Source organism: Lactuca sativa, chromosome 3, assembly GCF_002870075.4.
Source record: "Lactuca sativa cultivar Salinas chromosome 3, Lsat_Salinas_v11, whole genome shotgun sequence".
In the NCBI taxonomy this organism is placed as follows: Eukaryota; Viridiplantae; Streptophyta; class Magnoliopsida; order Asterales; family Asteraceae; genus Lactuca; species Lactuca sativa.
Window position 1 is genome coordinate 139833929 of NC_056625.2, and position 10762 is coordinate 139844690.

Below are 10762 nucleotides of genomic sequence, written 5' to 3' on the forward strand. Positions count from 1 at the left end.
AAAATCCTTTCATAATAGGTCCGTTACTTACCCAAAACCCCCTGTCTTCTATGGTTTTAGCTAGTCTGCGTGTTTGGTCCCTATAAAGAATTTTTAATCTGAATCGTTCCTGTAGTTATAAAAGATATTTATATCATTTTCTTATTTTAATGTTTATTTTAGGGTAAATTACACCAATCTTTCCCCGTGCAGGTGCCAAAATACACGTTCAGCCCCTATTTTCAAAAATTAACTCAGATCATCCATCGTTTGCTTAAAACTTGCACATTTTGCCCCTGATGTGCGTTTTTTTTGCGAATGTAGTCCACCCCGTGTTTAAAGTGACCATAATGCCCCATGGATATTTATTTTTTAATTAATCTAAAACTATTTATTATTGTTTATAACTTAAAAAAGAGAAAATAAAAAACAACTCTCTAATGTCTATCTCTTTCAAGAAAATACCATCACCACCTCTGATGTCTCTTTTTCTTGCCATTCTTCTTCAACATCTACTCTCAGTTTCCCCAACCTATCTACCCCATTCACCTCCAAATCCTCACACTATTGTTACTGACTGGAGACAACATAGTAACCCAAAACACACACATACACATATGTTCTGATACATTATCGAGATAAAAGGAAAGTGAGATGGAGATGTAGCATGATATATAAAGAGAAATAGGTTGATGTACACAGATTCGATGATGCAGAGAAAGGAGACTGGAGGAAACAGATGAAGGTTTCTTCTCCAGTCGCTATCGTTCCTAATTATTTCGCTGAGTGGATTATATCCCTTCCCTCATTCCTTCCTTCTCCGTCCTTCTCAAATCTAGAAATAGAAACTTATGTAGGTTTCGATTTTGATTTTGAGTTTCACGTCAGGTTAGGTTTGATTTTATTTCGATGGATTCATCTTGGACCTGATTTCGATCGGTTACTTGTTTCGACTTTTGAAGATGAAGATAGGTTGAGACTTCGATTGCGGTGAGATATCGTGAACTCGTGATTTAGATTGTGATGAGTTAAGAAACTCTTTGATCATTTAGATCTTTAAACAGGTTAATCACAAAAATGTAAACAGAAATATCAAACACAAGAGTGAATCAAAATATGTCGAACGATTCAATAGATTCAAGCCTCAGCAGAGCTCGACAAAGAACTTCCGCTTTAGAGGCTACTAGGGTTACAAACGATAAAAGAAAAATGTCTTTGAATGATCGACTCCAAATCTTACGTACTAAGATGCATGCAAGCATCTATAAATACGAAACCCTAGAAAATAACTCACGGATGGACTGGCCCAATCCGGATATAAAATTGGACAAAAGAACGAGCCCAAGACGCAACATATAATGGACCCTACAATCTGCCCCTTTGCGTTAATTGGAGCGAGATTCTACTTCGGGTTGCTAGGTCCAGCTGCAGGAACTTTCTTGGTGGTTTCAAACAGACGAGGAATGAGAGCAAGGATGGTCTGTCTAAACTGAATATACCACTGGATCATGTCATCAAAATACTTCTTGTCATCTGCAGAGTTCTGCTTGCATCGATTGATGATTCCCAGAACATGTTCCAAGCATGCAGTGGTATACAGATGCTTATCTGCCAAGGCGAACAGGCATTTTTGGCCTTCGTTCCTTGTGAACATGACAGAGTTCCACTTCGGTTCGATTCTTCCCATCTTCATCATATTTAAATCACTTGCAGAACCAACAGGAGAGATGGTAGGCTTTTCTTGAAAATACTTGCGATCTCCTGATCCATCTTGGCAACCTCCATGATGTAGCAGACCAACATCCTTTTGAAGTGATCTATGATTGGCCCATATTCAGCTTCGTTGGTGAGGAGGATGTTGTGCAGAATGATCCAATCATGTGGATTCAGGTTGGGAAGATCAGCAAGCGAAATAGCATGTTCTGTTTTAGCAGACCCCCTCAGCACTTTGAACCGAACGTTTGTGAAGTTCCCATCCTTAAAAGGTTTGAGGACCCAAACGTTAATTATCTTTTGAGCACTCCATGTCTGATACTGAGGCTGAGCAGACCTCAGATAAAATTCAACGAGCTCCCTATCAACTTTTGGGTGAGGGTGAGGGACATCAGCAACATGAGAGAAAGCATGAAAAATGAAGGCCTTTCGGGTCAAGGGCATATCAAACTGAGAGTCGACAGAATTGACCCTGTCCAAGGAAATCACCAGTTCGAGCCATAGGATGCTGGGAGTATCAATAGCCTCTTTGATGAGCTTCTCGAGAGTCCATGGAGGAAATAGAGTTTTTTTACTCTCAAGAAGATCATGAGCCTCCTTCATTTTTCTTTCGTTCTCCTCAGCCTCTCTGGCAACACGAGCACTCATGTCTGCATCCTTTTCCCGACCTTGTTTCTTCAAGAGATCAACGATGGTCTCTTTATCATCATCACCATCACTGTCTTCAACAATCTTCTTTCCTTTGTCTTTAGCACCCGATCCTAAAGCTTGACCTGCTGGAGGAGGTTCGGTTGCTTTAGTTGATGTAGAGGCAGGAGGCGGTTGAGACACATCTTCTCCCCCTTGTTTTGGATGGGCCACAAACTCAAGAAGCCCTTCAAGTTTTCCGAGTAGGGCAAGGGTGGGAGCAGGCTTATCAGCAAAAGTGCGTCTCACAGAATAATTCAGAATGGGATCATGTGCTTCGATAATGTTGGAGAGGGCGACGTGGACATCCGAAACACACGTGGAGATGACCACTCGCTCAGATCGGAGAGACGCAATTTCCTTTTCTGATTGGAAAAGTTTAAGACTCTTAACCTTGAGAGCAGTGGTCTTGCAAGCTAGAGCATCCATCACGGAGTTCTCTGAAGCGAGATCTTCTTGCAGCTTTGTCAAGCGCTCCTCAACAGTCGCCTGAAAGGTTTTATTGTCATCGTCGAGAGACCGATGAAGACTGGAAAAGGATTGCAATTCAGATGCAAATGAAGTGGCCAGCTTCTCGACAAGAGAGTCAACCTTCGCTGCATTGGTTTCTACGGCTCCCTGAAAAGACTGCAAAAGATTGTTAGCATCGACAAATAGTTTTTCGACTTTTTCGGTCGCAGCAGCACACGCCTTGGTAGATGCGTCGATAGCAGCAGTGGCAGAGTTGATGGAGGCTTCATGTGCCTTGGTGAACGTATCAACTAGCCCCTGAATGGCATCCTCTGAGATAGTGGACTGAGAGGAAGAGGAGGAAGCGATGAGACTGTCGATTTTCTCATGAAGTTCCTTGAGATGCTTCTTGGTGACTGGAGCATCATCGTCATCATCACTTTGAACCTGATACAGACTATAGTAGACCGAGTCAAACGTCATGTCTTCTCCACCAAGAAAAGTTTCATCATCTGCTGAGTGGTTGGGAGAAGAAGGCGAAGGTGAAGGTTCGGCTGTGGGAGTAGGTTCGGGTGTGGAAGTATGTTCAGTAGCGGGTGTGTGTTTGGGTGCTGAAGTATGAGCCCCCGTATCAGATACGTTGGTTCTAACTCCAGTGGTGGTTGTTGTCGTAGCTTCTGTGAAGATAGGAGGTGGTACAGGGATAGAGGTGGGTGGTATATGAGTAGTGGAGGTTATGGGGGGAATGGAAATAGAGATATAGATTGGGGGAGGAGATACTGGTGTAGTTGAAACAGGTACCTCAGGTGAAGGCGAACGAGGAGGAGTGTCACCTCGAAGCGTCTCCTCAGAGTCTGAACTCTCATCCTCTGATTCACTGGAGGAAGAGGCAAGAATGAGTTTGCGCCTAGGTTGAGTTTTCCTCTTCTTAGGTGGAGGTGATTGAGCTGCCTTCGATGGTTTTCGCTTCTTTGGAGAAGGACCTTTCAGTCCTTTAACAACTTTCTTGTCTTTCCCCTTTTCTGGTTTCTTTCCCCTGGGAGCAGGTCTGTCAGCGTCGTGGATAGATTGAATCATTTTCGGAGTGAGCTCTCTGGGGCCTGAACGAAGAAACTCCTTGTAAGTCTTGATGATGCGACTATCCCTTGGAACACACGCATACATTGAATCAGGGATTGAGCCAACGAACTGAAATTTGGAAGCATCAATTACAATAATTTTCGTTGTATGGAAAACTGCAATTGAGGAGAGTGGAGAATCAGCAACGACAGGGACATGATACTTGTCCATTGCCCACTTTGTGACCAGTGTCCAGAATCTGGCATAAGAAATCTCAGAATGGCGAGAAGTAGAAGCAAGGCTTTGAGTCAACTGCTGCCATAAAACCGAGCCATAGTCGAGATTGACACCGTGGTACAACCCGTAGAGAATTGTCATAAACAGTCGGCTAGCCCCATCAGAACCTGCACTTCATTCTGATAATCCTTTGAACAAAACAGTGAAGAAGCCATTCCACTGAGGAGGAAGACATGATTTCTTGAACTTAGTCACAGTGGTTAGAATCTCGGTGTAACCCATGTTGTAAAACATGGAGAACAACTGTCCCACAGGAATAGAGTCAGGGTTAACCCTTGATTCATCAGGCTCGAACCCTAGAAGCGAACAAAATCGCTGTTTGGAGATGGAGGATTTGGTATCAAGAATGTCGAAGAAGATACGATCGATAGACTTGTCATAGTGGGCAGTTGAGAAGATCTGCGACAAGCACTCCATTGGAACGATTTCAGCCTTGGTTAATGCTTGAACTAGTGGAGAGTGCTTAAGACACTCCACAATTGGGAACATGAAGGCGTCGTAGGCATGTGGGGTGAGATCAATGATCAGGCTTTGCTGAGGTCGGATAGGCAGAATGTGGGAGGTAGCGTGAACAGAAGAAGAATCCGCCATTGAAGAGTGTTTTGGAGAAGAAGATGAACAGTGGGAGAAATAATCGTTTCTTGCTCTCTGAATATTTGGTGCAGTAAAGAGGTAAAAGACTTTAGGATTTACCCTTTATACCATGGGTAGAGGAGAGTAGAGGAGAGAGAAGAATCCGCCCCCAAATCTTCTTGAAAATCGAAGCGTTTCCTGAGGTGATTGATGCGTGACAGTTTAGCAACCCCTATGATTACGCATGAGAGAGAAAAACTCTTCCGTTTTGCACGCGTTCCCATCAAATGCCCTTTTGAATTCCGGAACCGATAAGCTCCTAGCTGAGTCAGCAGATAATCCTTAAACTTAGGTGTCTTCACTAAATAAAAGTGAACACGTGTAGCATTAACAACCACATCCCGTTTAGAATATAGCATTAAATCTCGGAGCCAAAAAAAAAATAGCTTGTAATGAAGGAAACCAGATTTTTGGAAAATCAAAAAGATTTTCGTGCATACAGTGTTAAAGATAATGAAATAAATCTATATATATGTGGGAATTTGTGATGTCAATAAAGACATGAAACTGTGGATCCCGGGCACGAATCTCTTCCTTCAAAGTCAAGAGAGACCTGAAAGTGTTTGTGTGGTTTCCCGTTGAATTACGATCAATCACTAGTTAAGAAGTGTTGAAAGTCATCTTTTAATAAGGCTTATTTGGGAGGCTTTCGCTTCAGTTCAGAATTCCTGATCTTGACATAAGACAGAAATCGACTGAAGAACTTGTGAGACCAATGTGGTCTGTTGAACAAGTAGGTTTGGATAATATTTAAGTGACATGTTGGAAATACTTGGTGTGAAATCTCAAGAAAAATTAAAATTGGATTCTAAGGGAAGAAATGTTATGGTATGTAACAATTTCATAAGAATCACACAAAAAGAAAAATTAGAGATTTCATGGTACAACCACTTGGGTGGATTCGTTAATTCGTGAGTGAAAACTAGAGCAAATTTAATTGTTCACCATCAATTCATAGTAGGTATTGAATTGTGGGTTTCACTTAGCACGTAGTGACACGAAGCTAAGATCACAAACATAGAGATTGTGTAACCATAAACCTCAGTGGTTATTTCTGAGAGTCTTAAGGGTTACTTGTATGAAGCGAATATGATGGAGAAAAATATTTGAGGAGGTGTAAGGAAACCAAAGTACCTCTCCTACAAAAAATAGTGACCAAGCAGAAAACTCTTATCTCATATGAGAAAAGAGTAAGGTAGCTCATGATTAGAATAAATGTATCAGCCTAATTGGGAAGACAAGGTTTGTATATACCAAGTCAGTAAGGCTTTATTCAGAATTAGTTGAGGCTTTGGACAACATGTAGTAGCATGCTTCTAGGGACACTTAGCTATTAAAAAGTGTGAGAATGATACCTGCCCCATCGATAATCCATAAACGGTGAATACAAACAGAAGTAGAGACAAAAAAAAAAGAAAATATTTTTGGAGTTTTTGATAATTTGGTAAAGAGAAAAACAAAACAAACCAAAGAAAAAAAAATTTGGAACTGAACCCGAAATAGACCGAACGCTCGGTTCATTTCGGTTCCTAACAAAATTCTGGAATTAAATTTTTTTTTTTTGGAAAAAAATTGTACAAAGGTTTACAGCCAAAGATACCACCTTTTTGAGATAAGCGAAAACAAGTGCAATGGGACCGAACCCGAAATAGACCGAGCATTCGGTTCATTTCAGTTCCCATGTGAACCGAACCCGAAATAGACCGAACGTTCGGTTCATTTCGCTTCCAACTTTTAGTTTTGAGAAGGTGTTTTTGGTATCCGATTCCATCATCCCTAGTCCTTGTAGAATTTTATTAAAACTTGCTTCAGGAAGGGCTTTGGTGAAGATGTCAGCCAGTTGATCAGTGGTTCGAACAAAGTGAATCTCTACGTTTCCGTCTTCCACATGATCCTTAATAAAGTGATACCGCAATGCAATATGTTTGGTCTTGAGTGTTGCATCGGGTTATGACAAATCCTGATTGCACTTTCTGAGTCGCAATATATCTTTTTCATATTGAGCCCATAGTCCCGAAGTTGGCTTTGGATCCAAATCACTTGAGATGTGCAGGAGGCGGCTGCAATGTACTCTGCTTCAGCTGTAGACAGAGAAACACATGTTTGTTTCTTAGATTGCTAGCTCACCAACTTCCCGTCGAAGAACTGATAGCCTCCTGTAGTGCTTTTCCTATCTAAAACACATCCTCCAAGGTCTGCATCTGAGTAAGCTTGAACAAAGAAACTTGAGTTTGAGGGATACCAGAGACCGAGAGAGGTGGTTCGCTTCAAATACCGGAGTATATTCTTCATTGCCAGCATGTGTGGTTCACGAGGATTGCTTTGAAACCTAGCACAATAGCACACAGAAAACATTATATCAGGCCTGCTTGCTGTGAGGTACATCAGGGAACCAATCATTTGACGATATAGTGTTATGTCAACTGCCAGTTTTTCCAAAGATGGTGTGAGCTTGGTACCGAATGCCATAGGGACTTTGACCTTTGAATCTCCCATCATGCCGAATTTAGCAAGAAGAGTCTTGGTATATGCTTCCTGGTTTATAAAGATGCCTTCAGGTCCCTGTCTAATATTTAAACCAAGGAAAAAGTTAACCGGACCCATTGAGCTCATTTCAAATTTTGTCCCCATCAACTTTCTGAATTCAACTGTTAGGCTAGGATTCGTTGAGCCAAAGATGATATCATCGACATAGATCTGAACTATCATAAGGTGGTTACCTTCCTTTTTACGAAAGAAGGTTGGGTCAACCGAACCTTGTTTGAATTTTGACATCTTTAAAAACTTAGTTAGTGTTTCATACCAGGCCCTAGGTGCTTGTTTCAGATCGTAAACTGCCTTATCTAAGATGTAGTAGTGATTTGGATACTTTTCATTCAAGAATCCAGGAGGTTGCTCCACGTACACAGTTTCTTCGAGTTCCCCATTCAGAAAAGCGCACTTCACATCCATTTGGTAGACCTCGAAATTCTTGTGTGCAGCATAGGCAAGAAATATTCGAACAGATTCCAGCCTTGCTACCAGAGCAAATGTCTCTTCGTAATCAATTCCTTCTTCCTGGCAGTATTCTTTTACCACTAGCCGAGCCTTATTCCGGATTACATTCCCCTCCTTGTCTATTTTGTTCCTGAACACCCATTTGAGACCGACAACCGAGGCATCTTTTGGTGTTGGAATGAGACGCCAGACCTTATTTCTTTCGAACTCATTGAGTTCATCTTGCATTGCCTGAACCCAATCAGAATGATCGAGGGCAATATTAAAGGTCTTCGACTCAATTTTGGACACGAAAGAATTAAACATGTAGAACTCTACTTTGGAGAATAAAGCAGTTTGTTTCGCCTTCAGTTGTGAACGAGTTAGAACTTTTTCTGATGCGTCACCCACTATTTGAGATACAGGATGATCTCTGGTCTATTTGGTGAGAGGAAGATAATTTGGGTCATAGGACGGATCCAATTCAGCATTCACCATTTCTTCTAATACTGATTGAGTATCATCGTCAAAGAGCATATTAGAATACTCCCCCTCGACAGATGATGAATCATTTGGATTTGACCCAAAAATTCTTTCTTCAACCGGACTTTCGGCTGTCAGTGGACTTTCGGGTGTAGCTGAGCTTTCGGGCGCTACAGGACTTTCGGGCGCTACTGGACTTTCGAGTGTAGCTGGGCTTTCGGGTGCTACTGGACTTTCAGGTCCGTCAAAGATTGGATTCTACCCTGAATATGCGAGTCCTGTTGTTTTGAAGAGAATTGATTCTCCCCCTCAACCGAAGTACTGCTCTGGGGAGGTTTGTTTCGAACTGGGTCTTCTTCTCCCATTTGTTTGGCTGCATCTTCGATAATCTGCTCAAGGTGATCGATTTTGTTTTCTGCTGCCTTGGCTTCCGAAAGAGTGGCTTTCTCAGGTTCATCAAATAAGTCTATGAACTGGTCAAATAAATTGGTGATTGAAGCTGTGACTTGACTTGTTTGAGAGAAAATCTCTCCAGTTGCTTCTTCGGTAGACTTTAGCTTCTTGACGTAATTGTCATCGAAGGTCATGTAATAGGTTTCTTCAATTCTTTTAGAGCGCTTATTCAAAACCCTGTATGCCTTTGAAGTTAGAGAATATCCCAGAAAGATTCCTTCATCAGCTTTGACATTAAACTTGTTACGATGTTCTTTGGAGTTGAAGATGAAGCACCTGGAACCGAACACGTGAAAGAACTTGACGTTCGGCTTCCTGTTGTTAATAATCTCATAAGGAGTGAGAGAGAAACGCTTGTTGAGATAAGACCTATTCTGAGTAAAACATGCTGCAGCAATAGCGTCAGCCCAAAAATATAAGGGAAGGGAAGCAAAACTTAGCATGGTTCGGGCCGCCTCGCACAGGGATCGGTTTCACCTTTCGACAATTCCGTTCTGTTGAGGTGTATAGGGGCTGAGAAATTGTGACTAGTGCCTTTTTCCATCAAGAAATCTTCAAATTCTTTGTTCTTGAATTCCAGTCCATTGTCGCTCCTGATGTTTCGAACGACTTTCCTCAGTTGCACTTCGACTTGCTTGATAAAGATCTTCAGCTTGGGAGTCGCCTTAGATTTGTGCTTTAGAAAGAATACCCAAGTAAAACGTGAGAAGTCATCAACAATAACAAGAATATACTTGTTACCGCCAATGCTCTCGATTGATGATGGACCACATAAGTCGATTTGAAGCAACTCAAGTGGTTCAACCACTTTGGTGTTTACGATGGTTGGGTGACTTTGACGACTTTGTTTTCCCATTTCACATGCAGCACATAAGTGTTCTCGATCGAACTTAAGCAATGGAAGACCCCGAACATGACCGCCGGTGACAAGCTTGTTGATGTCTTTGAAGTTGAGATGTGAAAGCCTTCGATGCCACAACCAACTTTCGTCTGAATGAGCTTTGGACAAAAGACATATGGCTGGATTCCCTTTGATTGGTCTGAGATTCAGAGGGAACATTTCACCTTTTCGATCTGACTTGAGAATGACTTTGTTGGTTTTCTTCTCTATAATTTCTGAACCTTCGTCGTCAAACGAGACTTTGAGATCGGTACCTCCCACTAGTTGAGATACACTAATGAGATTATGCTGCAACCCTTCTACATATGCCACCTTCCTTATTGTAAAGTCTTCATTGGTTATCATCCCATAACCCTTTATCGTCCCAAAAGAGTTATTACCGAACTTGACATTGCCACCATTTTGAAGTGACTGAAACTCCCTTAGCTCTTCCTTCCTTCCTGTCATGTGACGTGAGCAACCACTGTCTATGTACCATTCGTCGTCAAACTGCTCGTCACTAATAACCTGCAAAAATTACGCAGATTTAGGAACCCAAAGTTTCTTGGGTCCACGTGAGCATTTTACAGAAACAGGAATAGTAAGAGAAACATCAACGAGTTATGTTCGTTTTATTAAGGTTGTTTCATCTTTCCTTTTAATAGTAAACACTTTGATTTTATTAGAATTAGATGCAGGTGTTTTGGATTCGGGTTCTGGTGTTTGGACTTTACCTGCTTTCGGTCTTCATTAGCTGAGGAAATCTTCCTTTTTCCTTTCAAATATGTTGACGATCTTGAATTTGGTGTAGGACCAGAGTTAGGTTTAGAAGAAGATTGAGAAGGCGAAGAATTAGAGGAAAAGAAATTAGAATGAGAATCTTTCCTGACTTGAGGTTCAAAATGACTCTTTCGGTTGCAGTCATTTGAGGGACCGAACCTGGACCTTCGGTTGCTGTTTGATGATGAACCGAAGCTTGATTTTTGGGTGTTATTGGTTGGTGGCCCGAACCTGGGTCTTTTATTGTAAAAGCTTGACGGGCTGAAATCTGGTCTTTGCCTATTGTTATTTGGCGGACAGAAACTAGCTTTTCGGTTGTTGTTGCTTTCGGGACCGAACCTATCCTTTCGGTTTTGTTCTTCCTGTGGCCCG